This window comes from Mytilus californianus, unplaced genomic scaffold, assembly GCF_021869535.1.
Source record: "Mytilus californianus isolate M0D057914Y unplaced genomic scaffold, xbMytCali1.0.p SCAF_11, whole genome shotgun sequence".
Classification (NCBI taxonomy): domain Eukaryota; kingdom Metazoa; phylum Mollusca; class Bivalvia; order Mytilida; family Mytilidae; genus Mytilus; species Mytilus californianus.
This window is the reverse complement of record NW_026262593.1, coordinates 43,733,152-43,748,136: the sequence shown is the minus strand read 5'-3', so window position 1 is coordinate 43,748,136 and position 14,985 is coordinate 43,733,152.

The window sequence follows — 14,985 nt, the reverse complement described above, 5'->3', positions numbered from 1 at the left end:
TTTCACGGCACAATAATTTGACTTTCACGTGTCACGCTTACAAAAAATCGGCAATCCCGTGTCATAGCCAGAAATTAGTAGTACTTTTGCTAATTAATATTCATAATATGTAAATGAGAATTGTACCACGTGATAATAGTTTGAACTGGACTGGCTTGATATCATTAAAATCTTTAAAACACGGATATAATAAGTTGCCCGTCACAGAGTCCTTGTTTATTAAGTTTATAATCACTCTGATATTTCCGTAAAGTTGTCAGGCGGTCAAAATCAAAACAATGAACGCGAATTTTGTGAATTTTTCGTGTTTTCGTGAGTTTATTCTTCTTGAAATAGAGGCATTTTAACTTTACGTGGGAACCTAGAGTTCAACGACTACACATAAAAGGTTTGGACTTGCTTATTCTTTGGACATTCAAGTTTCAAGTTTCACCCCGGGGTATCGGGTCCGTTCGCGCCCAATACACGTTCGCACCCTACACGTTCGCACCCCACACGTTCGCCCCCTAGGTCCTTTCGCATCCTACACGTTCGCACCCTTTTCTTATTAAAAAAACCTGATAAATTTTTAGATGGTTTGTAGATGTTTATATCAAAATATTTTTATTTTCATAAATAAAAATTCGGGAATTTTTAAATGAAATATTGTTTTAAATTGATTTGATCATTAATTATTAAATGTTAATTATGTATGATTACTGCTAATTGGTATTTATACACAGCCTAATTCGGTGTTATTGTTGAGTGTTTAAAAATCATGATTGTTGTCATGGTTGTTTTAACTTGTTTTGATGTAAATACTGCATGTATTTAGCTTGGTATGAGTAAAACTTTGAAACTTTGAAGATTTTAAATAAAAAAACATGAAAAATAATTCTTTTAACAGCTTGGCTCCTTTGATCTCATGTGTGTCAGAATCTCACTTTATTCATAAACAATGAAAAAAAATATTTATAGCAATACACTATCCAAAACATGATTACGAATTATTCAACACATAAAAAAAAAACGTTGTCAGAATCCCAATTCCTTTTGAAACAATAAAAAAGATATATTTATAGCAATTCACTGACCAAAACATGATTAAAATTTTATCAACACATAAAAAAACGTTGTCAGAATCTCACTATATTTAGAAACAATGAAAAAAAATATATTTATAGCGATACACTTACCATTTATTCAACACCAAAATAACGTTGTCAGATTCGCACTTTATTTACTAGAAACAATGAAAAAAAATATTTATAACAATACACTAACCAAAACATGATTAAAAATTATTCAACACAAAAATAAAATACTGGTCGTCAGAATCTCACTAATAAAAATAGGGCGCGAACGTGTAGGGTGCGAACGGACTTTGGGTGCGAACGTGTAGGGTGCGAAATTGAAAAGGGGGCGAACGTGTATGGGGGCGAACGTGATTGGGCGCGAACGGAATGGATTCTCTCATTGTATTTCTAATGACCTTGTTAGCCAATTTTCAACTAGAAGTTTGCAAATTTGACGTTTCAGCCATTTTAGCCTGTATTTTATACTGCAATGTAAAAAGCCTCTCGCTTCGATTTTTAAAATAGCTCAGGAACCTTGATTTTTGCAACGCCAGTCATTATATTTCGTTTAAATGGTGTATATTGTTGTGTATATTTATTTTCTGCCCCGGCAACCTGTCTATCACTTAAATCAAAGTTAAAACAGACATTTTTTCTACATTCCCTATCATTTCAATATAATTTCCGTGACCCGTATCCGATTTCTTTAGTATAATATTCAAATAAGCAAAGTGGCGTTGATTTCTGGATATGTCACGCTTAGACCCCAATGAGACCCACCAAATATGTACTTTTCTCAAAATTGTCTTTTACAATAAATGTTTGTGGGCTTCCGTTGAAAATAACTTGACTTGATCTAACTTGGATATCAAGGATTACGATTAAACCCAAAAACTTATTTATCTGTGCGGAAAATTGCTGCTTTGTGAAATAGAAGAAGCGGTGCCGCGTTGCAAGTAGCTTGCAATATGACGTCATAGCATTCATTAAAAAAACATAAATTTGCATAAAACATATTCTAAAGCAGAACAGTGCACACAAACCCCATTTAAGCTTAGTTATAATTCAATAGCCACAACAAATGCATCATTATATGGTCTACAAGGAATAAATTTGTTTTCGTTTCTTGAAAAAGACGATAACAACCGAGGTGTCCACTTACCCCATTACGATGGGGAAAGTGGACAACTCGTATTGTTAAAAAATAAACATATACTTGGTATGTGTCTTTGCTTTTCTATTGTTTTGTATTGTGCATCAAAATTTATGAAAAACTAACAAAAAGGTTATTTAAAAGGTTTTCCAGAGGATTTTTAGGTACATTGATATGAACAAATCCAAACGAAAAAAAGGGGGGGTGCGGACTCGCAGTCAATAACATGTTGGATTGGAGTACTATCATTAAATACGTTATATCCTCTTAATATCATTGACTATTAGAGATTTACCAAATCAAAACATTCATAAAAAGAAGTGTTGACAACATATAACATCGAAAACTAAAAACAAATGAGAAACACGGACCCGAAAAAACTTAGGCGACTTCAGGTGCTCCAGAAGGGTAAGCAGCCAGGTCATACCCCAAACAGAACAATAGGCTTTGAATTCCCCCTTGTAACTATACATATACATGTATTTGCATGATTGATTGATTGGTCAATTGAATGATTGATTGACATCTAGTTACAAACGTGTCATGCATAATCATTATCAGGACGAGAACATGTTCAACAAAACAGAATGGCATACCAATAAACATAGGGAAGAGTTTGGGTCGATTTTAGATGGCAGCAGGGACTTTCTATACTAGAAAGTCCCTGATGGCAGCAATCATGACTAGAATCATTGTTCCCATCGGGATATTTTAAGAAGTTACAAAAACACAAATAACCCCCAAAAAATATTCCAACACCAATCAAAATTTACAATATTCGAAAATCTCCCCACAAATACCCTTCCAAAAAAATTGACAATGACAAAAATATGAAAGCAAAATAACCATGATTATTCTCAGCGTCATGAGCGGACTTAATTTACAGTTTACATCAGTGGTTTACATGGCATAATTGGCTCCCATTTGCTAAATTTACAGACCCTTTCTGAAACGGAAAGATAGACACTGAATGCATAAGAAGCAACATGCTGTATTAAAAGCTAAGATTTTGGTCAATATTAGCATCATGCAGTTGGCAGTCGGAAGTTGGGCGCAAATACATTTTTTTTATGATCAATCAATTTGACAGAGATCGGAGTTAGGAATAAAAGGTGGAATCGAGGCGACTAACCCAAGAAAATGGACTGAGAACACTTCTTTTACACTTACTCATATATGACCAGTTACCAATACATGGGTAAGTGGTCATTATTCTCTGTTTGATCTGGTCCTTGATCTCTAACAAGCGCGTGATAGGAAATGAAAATGAACGGAACATATCAACTAGTTAGAAAGTTCCTTTTTGCCAAATTAGTCAAAACCGGAACTAACAAACTAGCCCAAAAGTTCCAACGGAACTTATCAACCAGGCAGAAAGTTCCATTTGGAGAATTGATGCAAAGTAAAAGCGCAACATATTATATTTGAACCTTTCAAAGGGAAACCAAGTTACTGATTACAAAAGTCAAAAGGAACTTACCAACTAGCCACAAAGTTCCTCTTTGGCAAATAAGTCAAAACCGGAACTAACAAACTAGCCCAAAAATTCCAACAGAACTTGTCAACCAGTCACAAAGTTCCATTTGGAGAATTGATGCAAAGAACCACATGAGGAGGGGGTATTCTTCCCTCTCTCGAGGGTACTATGAATACTAAATTTGCATGATAATGCAACTTATTCCGTTTTATGTGAGCTATGAAATACAACTTAAATTTTGCATATTTGTCCCCAAAGAAACCCCTTTCAGTGCGTTGGGTATTCTTGTAAATTAATGATTTGCTCTTATATATATACTGATACTCATTCTTCCCCCTATTTCTACAAAAAGGACGAAATACTTAGTATGGTATATTCGGAACGATGTAACTAGTTGTTCTGTTCCGCCAGAACTATTCAACTAGCTACCTTGTTCCGGGACTTTTCAACTAGCTACTTTTTTCCGGAACTTTTCGACTGCACTCGGAATAAAACAACTAGTTGGAAAGTTCCATCGGAACGAAATAACTAGTTGAAAAGTTCCGACGGAACAAAGTAACTGACGGAACATAGTGGCTGTTACATATATACTTATGTTAATATCATTCATAGTGTTAATGTTGATAAGCAATCTATCTCTATGTGACTTTACGGAGATATTTGAAGCATTTAAATTTAAATAAACATAAACTTTAAGATGTTGCTGTTTTCGGGCGGATATTCTACACTCCGGCACCGGAGTCTTTCCCATAATCGGAAGAAGAAGAAGAAGTTTTAAAATGTTCTTTGGTAAGCTATTCCATAGAATTTGCAGTGCTGAAAGCAATATATTTTTTCATTATGTTCTTGTTTGGCCGAACTACTACCAAATCGTTTTTTTAGACGGATCTTAAATTTCATTCATAAATTTTAGGTATGTCATCAATCAGGCTGATGAAAAATTACTGTTGCATGTTGCGTCATTTGTTCTGTAGTGGAGAGTTGTCTTATTGGAAATCATACCACATATCTTCTTATTTTTCATATTCATGACCTATTTACATAAATTAATCAAAGTATGTGGCCAGGAAATTCAGCGCTATTTTGTACAAAATTGGTTGGTTCTGTCAGAGACATAAGACATGTAGTATATATATGTTTCTGGTACTGTAGATGAACAAATCAAATGGTTACAATTATGTACAGGAGGGTGTATATTCAAATGAGATTACAGCAGAATGACTGTTGTTTTCTATTTAAGATGTCCACTGAAGCCCGGGAAACTGAATTATTGAAATGAGTGTTCCATTGCGGAAAACAAAACAAAAAAATAGTGTATATTGTATCTTTAGATGGCATGTGTCCAAAAGTGAGTTGATGGAGTTTCAGTCTGGTCTTAGATCTGCAGGTATTATAATGGTGTGATGGCATCGCGACTAGACGATGAAAGATCTGGATCATGATAAGTCTATAATGAGCGTTGTCTACGGACTGATAGAGGTGGCAAATTGAGTGTGTTAATTCAGCATGTCTTTGTACTTTAGAGTATAGATTCATACAACAAAGTCATAAGTAATAAAAAAAGATATGATCTTGTGCAATTGTCAGAATAAACTAGTACGTAACTTAAATGCAGAAGAACAAGATGTATTGTGAGCAAAATGACGGACAGGAATAGGCAAACCTTCGAAATGGGATTAATAGCATTTTAGTGGTACTTCAGACTATAAATAAGCTAATTGATGTTCCTCCAAAGAGTACAAGACCTTTATCAACAAGTCTATTAAATCAAAAAGAAAGATTTAAAAGACAAATTCCAATGACATATCAGAATCCAGCATGTCATATCATACTTCCATTTTCAATCTTGATGTATTTTTCACTCTATTGATAGAGGTTGGGAGAGGGGGTACTCTACATGTCATATTGTAGGAATATTGAGACTGGTTGTCATCCGTTACATTAAAGTGTTTCATATCCTTGAAAGAATTGCTGTTAATGGCATATTTTTGGTGGCCCCTACTAAATTTGTTGATAACTTTTCTAGGCATGGGCTGATAAACATAAGAGTTTGACATATAGTTATGACAACTCTCTATAGTTAAAGACCGACTGTTCATCTGTAAATGTTATTTGAGTTTATTTATGTTGTTGCTGTCTCATTCATTTATTCCAAGATTTCCGTTTGTTCATTTTAATGGAAAAAGACATTGGAGATAAAGCCAAATTGTGGGCTTTTTAATATGTAAAGACCAAGTTGTCTCATTGGTACTCATACCACATCTTCTTATATATATTTTGAACTATTCTTTCTTTTATTTTTCTGTCATGGAATTCTGTACATTCTTTTCTAGGCATTGTACAGAATTGTGTTTTTCCGAACTTCTTATGACGTTGCTTTATAAAATTGTCTATGTAATAAAACAACCGATATTAGAGTATTTGACGACATGATTTCATTTCAGGCGGTTAAGTATACTGTAAATAGATATAAGAAGGTGTGGTATGAGTGCCAATGAGACAACTCTCCATCCAAGTCACAATTTGTAAAAGTAAACCATTATAGGTCAAAGAACGGCCTTCAACACGGCGCCTTGGCTCACACCGAACAGCAAGCTATAAAGGGCCCAAAAATTACTAGTGAAAAACCATTCAAACAGGAAAACCAACGGTCTAATCTATATAAAAAACGAGAAACGAGAAACACTTATGAACCACATCAACAAACATCAACCACTGAACATCAGGTTCCTGACCTAGGACAGGTGCAAACAAATGCAGCGGGTTTAAACGTTTTAATAGGCACCAACCTTCGCCTTACATGAAACAATAGTGTAACATCACAGCATAGAAAGACACACTATAAAATATCCATTGTAAGCTTACTTTCATTAACTGGGAGCATTCTTTGATACTGTATACATAATAGTATTGGTTTATAACGATTTTATTTGCTCAAAGAGACGAATAGGATCGGACAATACATATATACACAATATGTTTTGTTTTGACTTATTATGTTTAAGGGGGAGGTTTGATATCTAAAAACTATAGTTTATAGCACCCCGCCACATATTTATTCGTCTATTCCATGTAACGAACCTCTTTACTGGTCATTTCACGTTATATGTTAATGTATTTTTTATTTGTAGTCGGGCTTTGATGGCAGATCTTTGACAATTTGAAAGAAATACAGATCCCATGTCCACGCTTCGCTAGGTATTTGTACATCCCGCCAATGTGTTATTATGCTATGGTCATTTTTGTATTCTTGTCTTTCATTTGTGCGTATGTTCTTTGTCTATAGAGTGTCTATATACCCTTTTTTTTCTTTGTTGAAATAGTTATTTGTTTTATAGTGATTAAGATTATATAACACAATGTTGACTGCTGTACCCCAATTTTTGACATGTTTACCAATTATGTCTGTTTGTTTTCCTCATACATTGTTGTCAATATAATGGAATTCTATATGACTGTCATACAAGTGAGAGGTTTCGCTGGCTTTAAAACCAGGTTTTATCCACCATTTTCTACATTAGGAAATGCCTGTACCAAGTAAGGAATATGACAGTTATTTTCCATTCGTTTGATGTGTTTGAGTTTTTGATTTTTCCATTTGATAAAGGACTTTCCGTTTTGAATTTCTCTGGAGTTCGGTATTTTTGTTATTTTACTATTTATTAAATCAGATTGGATTTTTTATAGTTTCTGTTTAATTTAATCAACACTGTTTTAGTGTCTGTCGATGTGGTATATGTTTGGTTTCCAATTGAACTGTATATACCTCAAGTTACACAGAATAAGAATGAATTTGGAATCTGATTTTCAGAGCATTTAATCTATATAGCAAGAAACAACTGATTCAATTACTTACCTGATTACGAGGATACACAATCTTGTACAATGCAAAGAACAAACTGGAATAACTTCAATGTATAAAAACAAAAAAAATATATCAGTATAGCTTCCACATATTAATGTTGTGCACCTACAATTATGGAATTGTTTTCCCTTTTTTTAGACTTGAAAAGTGAAAAAAAAACAGAAAATTTACATTAGACAGTACCAATTTTGTGTACTCGAATTTAATCAACTGCTCCTAAGGTTTCCACACCCCCATTTTCCCTTGAAACCTCACGGAAAGTTTGCACACCTGCTATAGCGAAATCAAGTTGTTTGAGGATTTTTATTTTTTTTTAGACTCGAAAACTTAGCCGTTTTCACCAAAATCTACAAACGACGGTACCAATTTGGTCAAATTTGGTGTAAATAACTGTGCTCTTATAGTCCCCTCCCCTCATTTCCTTGAGACCTCACAGACATTTTGCACACATAGTTACATGTATTGAAATTATGTAACTTTCATTATGCAGTTGTTTAAAGATTTTTCCTCTTTATAATATTTAAATGCCCCTTTTAAGCTTTTTCCATTGTTTAAGAATCATTCTGTGCTATTCGACCATTGGAATTTAATCAGTTAGTTGACCGAATGACAATCCCAACAAATTAATACATGTGTTATCAGCAACAAACAAATATAAAAGAAATGTTCATGAATGGAAGAAATGAGCTAGAAGATAGATAAATTTAACGTTCTATATTTATTTGGTCCTATTTGCAAAAACAAATATGATACCTGACATGCAATTTCAAAAACAAAAACTGCTCATTTTTAAATGTCACTGATTACATAACAATTCACACGAAATGTCACTTTTCTCCCACACTTCTTTCCACGTCATAAACAACATTATGATAAATCTAGAACTAACACAATAAGTATCCGAAAAATATTGCTAAATCGGATGTAAGAATTCTTTGTTTGGAGGGATTATTGTTGAAAATTATATTGTCAAGAAGAATGAAACAAATCGCTCATTGAACGTTAACTTTACGTCTTTTATAAAACGTGGTAACACGATAACGTAACCGGAAACAACCAATCAGAATAATTTGTACTCCTACCTGGTTTCCATACGTATTTCGAAAATTGATTAAAAGAGCATTTGTAACTGTATCTTAAATATGGATGATATGACACAATTATTTCGGTTATTTCAATTTTTTGTATAACTATGGAATGTAATGAGAGAGTTGATAAGTCTTTTACTGGTAGTTTTACTGTGTAAACCAAAAATTGACAAACTATACAATGACAACAAAAACAGGCAAACTGATGAAGTTAAAAATCTTCCATTTATTGTGATTTTATAAACCTGATAACATGTTCAATTTAATTATGGCAATTCAAACATCCCACTAGTAATCTGTAGGAATGTTCATACTATCAGATGCTACTCTCACAATCTGAAATGAGTGCTTCCTAACTCGACTTAGAAGTATTCTAACATGTACTTCTATAGGGACCGTATTAAACTTGCAGTGAGGTGAGAGTTTTTGCTCTATGTTAAAGGCGTCACTGTGACTTTCCTTTTTGTGTTTTTGCTGTGCACGTACTGATTTTATGTCATGGATGGATACCTCATATCCTTTCTTTTCGATTCTAAAGTTTTTATGAGCCACAACTCTTCAGAAACTACAAAATGGCATATAATGCTATGCTGTGTTACATTTTATTACAAAACTTGATACTTCTTGAAATTTGATTTACCAAAAACCTTGAAAAGCTATAGGGCACAAAATACCGAATCAGTGTTCCTGGTTGTGGCAAACGCAGAGCAGAAAATTCGACTCGTCCTTTTTCTAAAAAAAAGTTCATTGGAATATATAAATATCTTGTTGATAAATATTCCGTATCAACTTCTCAAATAATACATGATGGTCTTGAAGTATAGATCCTAGGTACTGACGTTGTTTATCATCTTAATTACGTGTTATATTGTTCTTTTTATTTGTCCTTGTACATTTTTAACCTTTACTGTTTAGTCCATTTTTTTTTGGTAATATGCTTCAGGCGTGGCTAGGTACTTATACATCCCGCCATTGTGTTATTGTGCTATGGTCAATTTTGTGTTATTGTGCTATGGTCAATTTTGTATCCTTGTCTTTCATTTTTGCTATAAAGTGTCTGAATGCCTTTTTGTTTGTCATTTTTGAAATAGTTATTTGTTTTGTAGTGATTAATATATTCTATTACAATGTTGACTGCTGTACCCCAATTTTTGACATTCACAGTTCCATTGGTGGCCTTGGGCTGTTTTCTGCTCTTTAGTCGGGTTGTTGTCTATTTGACAAATTCACCGTTTCCATTATCTATTTTACTCTCAATTCAACAAATATGTTGTCAATGACAAACTCTAAAATAAAATTGAGAATGGAAATGGGGAATGTGTCAAAGAGACAACAACCCGACCATAGAACAGACAACAGCAGAAGGTCACCAACAGGTCTTCAATGCAGCGAGAAATTCCCGCACCCGGAGGCGTCCTTCAGCTGGCCCCTAAACAAATATATATACTAGTTCAGTGATAATGAACGCCATACTAAACTCCAAATTGTACACAAGAAACTAAAATTAAAAATAATACAAGACTAACAAAGGCTAGAGGCTCCTGACTTGGGACAGGCGCAAAAATGCGGCGGGGTTAAACATGTTTATGAGATCTCAACCCTCCCCCTATACCTCTAGCCAATGTAGAAAAGTAAACGCATAACAATACGCACATTAAAATTCAGTTCAAGAGAAGTCCGAGTCTGATGTCAGAAGATGTAACCAAAGAAAATAAACAAAGCATACAAACACTTGTTTTTCGGTGTAGCATGTTTTATTGACGAACTCGTTTTTAACAAAATATGCCGAATTATATTCTTAACAATAAATTTGTAGCGTATGGTACCATTTTTAAGGAGGAAAGCATTGTGGATTATTTCTTTAAGACGGGTTTTTATTTTTCATGTGGTATGGTGGTGTAAAAGGTGGAAAAATCGAAGGCTTGTATAGAATTTATGTCAGAATATGACCGAGATTTAAAATTTTCCACAATTGATATTGAGTTTATAAGAATCCACATATGGTAAATGCCACTACGCAAGTAAACAGTATCAAAGTATTTCTGCAATCCCTCTTTCGCTGCGGACAAACTTTAATTTAATCTAACGGACAATTCCTTAGTAGAACATACAGATGAGCTGGCAATTTACCGTTGTTTTTACTTATATTCTTATATTATCATAGAAAGCATATCATGATATAATATGGGTGCACACAACACGTGTATCTAGACTAATGATCTGCTGGAACACTGCAAACACGTGTTTCTTGACAAACCTTCAGCAAGAACCCTGCAAAAACATGTTTCTGGACTAACAACCTGCAGGAACACTGCAAACATGTGCTCCTGGACAAATCTTGATCAAGAATACTGCAAACACGTGTTTATTGACTAACCTTCACCAAGAACACTACAAACACGTGTTATTGGACAAACCTTCATCATAAACACTATACAAAACGTGTTTCTGGAGTAACTTTATTCAGGAACACTGCAATCACGTGTTCCTGAATTGGACTTCATCAAGAACACTGCAAACAAATGCTTATTGACTAACCTTCACCAGGAACACTACAAACCCATGTTTCTGGACTAAACTCCATCAGGATTACTGAATAAACATGTGTTTTTGGACAAACCTTCTTCAGGAACACTACAAACACGTGTTTCTGGACTATCTTTAATCAGGAACACTGCAAACACGTGTTCTGGAACAACCTTCATCAGGAACTGTCCATTGTTAGTATACACGTACCATATAGAGACCAAATGTATCATTACAATACAATATATCATAAGGTATTTAAACCAATGATAAGAAACATTGCAAATATCAATATAGAAAACAATCATGACCCAAAGAGTTTTAGAGGTCATGCAGAGAATGAAGTGTTAAATGTCTTAGTCTTCTAAGATGATCTCAAAACATCTAATTAGCAGTGCACAACATTAAGACTTTCGGTAAAATATCTTGTGATAATTTTTTTTCGAAAGAAGTCTCCGATCTATTTTTGGAACGACATTATTTACGAATATGTATAAAATAAGGAGATGTGGTATGTTTCTCAATGAGACAACTATCCACCAAAGTTCAAATAAAGTGGATGTAAGCAATTATATGCCACCGTACGGCCTTCAACAATGAGAAATACCCATACTGTATAGTCGGCTATAAAAGGCCCCGACATGAAAAATATGAATCGATTCAATTGAGAAAACTACGACCTAATTTATAACAAACCAATTTACGAAAAACAAATTTGACAGACATGAACCAACGACAACCACTGAACCACAGGCTCCTGACTTGGGACATGCACATGAAGAATGTGCCGGGGTTTAACATGTTTGTGAGCGCTCAATCCTCCCCTACCTGGGAAAGTGGTGTAACAGCTCAACAAAAGTACAAAGTACAAAAATCAGTTGAAATAAGCTTAACTCATCAGATCGATACAAAGCAGAAAAACATCAAACAAAAACACAGACCGGACGTCGCAGGGTATTTATCCATCCCTCATCCCTAACAACAAAAAGGACACTAAGTGCAGATCTGAGAGTACTCGCAGTTACTGACTGATAGTTCAACGCCAATAACAACTAATAAAAAAATATGTATCTAAAACTAAAATATCAATCAGTACACATCCAACATATCCAATGGATTTAGTGTAAAGACATCATTAACAGTCAGAGAAAAACATGACCTTGTGTTTCAACATGACTTATCCATTGTATCTGCTCAAAAATTTCATCTAGGCTATATCTACTTTTAAAGATTAAGAAATTTCTTAATCTAGACTGCAGAAAAATATTCTATAATGTTTATATCTTACCACTAATTGATGATTGTTGTATAGTGTGGAGTAGTTGTAGCAGTGAGGGTTTAAATAGGATATTAAAATTACAAAAGAGAGCTGCTAGAATAAAACTAGAAACAAACCCTTTCGCTCCTTCTGAGCCCTTATTCAAACACTTAAACTGGATGACAGTTGAAAAGAGAATAAAACATCACAACTTTGTGATGACATTTAAGTGCATCAAAAATTATGCCTATCATATCTTACTAACACGTTTCATTATGTTTCAGACAGAAATCCATACCCCTTGAGACATGCTCAAAGTAACCTCATACTCCCTAAACTAAAAATAGAATTGTTCAAGAAATCTTTTATGTATTCTGGACAATATCGTTACGAAATATTACAAATGCTAATTCTTTCAAACACAAAATAACAGATCATTTATTGAAATCAACCAGCTGAAAAAATCTGAATATTAATTATTTTATCATGTTTTATTTTTTTATAACATTTTTTGCAGTTTTATTGAACATTATCAATTTACTTTACTTTTATACTAATGTTTGCCCTGTATATGTTTGCATTTTTGTTTATTCCTTTTTCTATGATGAGGGCCTCAGGGAAGATTAGTTATATAGGTAACTGTGTAACCCTCTTAAAATAAAGTATCGTTGTTGTTGTTGTTGTTATTCATAGGAAAATATGACATACTTACTCATGTAATAAGAATAACGTCATGCATTCGAGCTCAACAAAAGGCTTACAAAAATGTGAACAATCATTATCAGCTATCGCTTGGGACAATGTGTGATTGATAGAGTAATCATAGGAATCGTAAGAGTCAATATCTGATCGATAGTGTAATCAAAGTAATCGACAGGGTGAATATCTGATCGCTGGAATTAACAAAATAATCGTTAGGGTCAATATCTGATCCATAGAGTATTCAAAGTAATCGATAGGGTCAATATCTTATCGATAGAGTAATCAAAGTAATCGCTTAAGTAAGTTCGGTTCGATAGAATAATCAAAGTAATCGACAAGGTCAATATCTGTTCGATGGAATAATCAAAGTAATCGACAAGGTCAATATCTGGTCGATGGAATAATCAAAGTAATCGCTAGATTCAATATCTTATTGATAGAGTTATTAAAGTAATCGCTTGGGTGAATATGTGAACGATTGTTCAATAAAGGTAATCGTTTTGATAAATATATGACTAATCGTTTGGATTAAAAACAGAACAAAGTGACTTGAACTTTACAATTGTCAGTAAGAATTGCAATTATTGATCTGCATAATGATATTTATTCTATTTACGTCATATCAATACAGTTTGGTAGAGTTCATATACCATATTCGATTAAATGGAATGAGAAATCATCCTTAATGACTAATGAAGATATGTGAATTCATTAACAGCGCCGACCAAAAACTACCTCAGGTACAAAATCAGAAGTAAACATAAAGTACTAATTGTGGAATTTGACCAAAATGTACAAGCATAGGCGCTAAATAAGAGAAAGCAATTTCCCGTCATTTATAAGCATACGCAAAAAAAATGTCAGGCATGTCGAAGTCGTTATATTCAAAATGTATATATTCACGAAATGAAGGTGCATTAAGTGGGAAAAGGTAAATCATATTTATGGGCTAAATTTGCCAATCTTATCTGATAATGTGTCTAACCTTACAAAACTAAAATATTCTAAAATCTTCACTTAACCATTACACCATATATAATTTTGTAATTTTAAATGCGTAAAAGTGTCACTTAGAAATTAAACGTTCCATGAAGTTACATACTGTAAAATAGTTTCATCCTATGATACGTTTAATTATCAAATGATAGACTGATTTAATGTTTCAAACTTGAAATATTATTAGTCTATATCACAACTGCCACCTTAAAAAGCATAATGAAATCAGTTAAAAACTTGGACATAACCTTGCGTTTTAAACATGTAAAATATGCACTTATTTTTGTTTTTGATTTTTTTTTTTATCTATTTTTGTTCATTCTACGGAGAAAACTATCCTCTTTTGTATAGCTTTGATACAAGGTTTTAAATAAAAGTAGTATTACTTGCCGACCCAAGGGGAGTTACTACGTAGTTATTTAGTTATCACCCAAAGGGAGTTAAAACCTACGTAGTTATGTAGTTATCACCCAAGAGGAGTTAAAACCTACGTAGTTATGTATTTATCACCCAAGGGGAGTTAAAACCTACGTAGTTATGTAGTTATCACCCAAGGGGAGTTAAAACTTACGTAGTTATGTAGCTATCACGCAAGGGGAGTTAAAACCTACGTAGTTATGTCGTTATCACCCAAGGGGAGTTAAAACCTACGTAGTTATGTAGTTATCACCCAATGGGGAGTTAAAACCTACGTAGTTATGTCGTTATCACCCAGGGGAGTTAAAACCTACGTAGTTATGTAGTTATCACCCAAGGGGAGTTCAAACCTACGTAGTTATGTCGTTATCACCCAAGGGGAGTTAAAACCTACGTATTTATGTCGTGATCACCAAGGGGAGTTAAAACCTACGTAGTTATGTCGTTA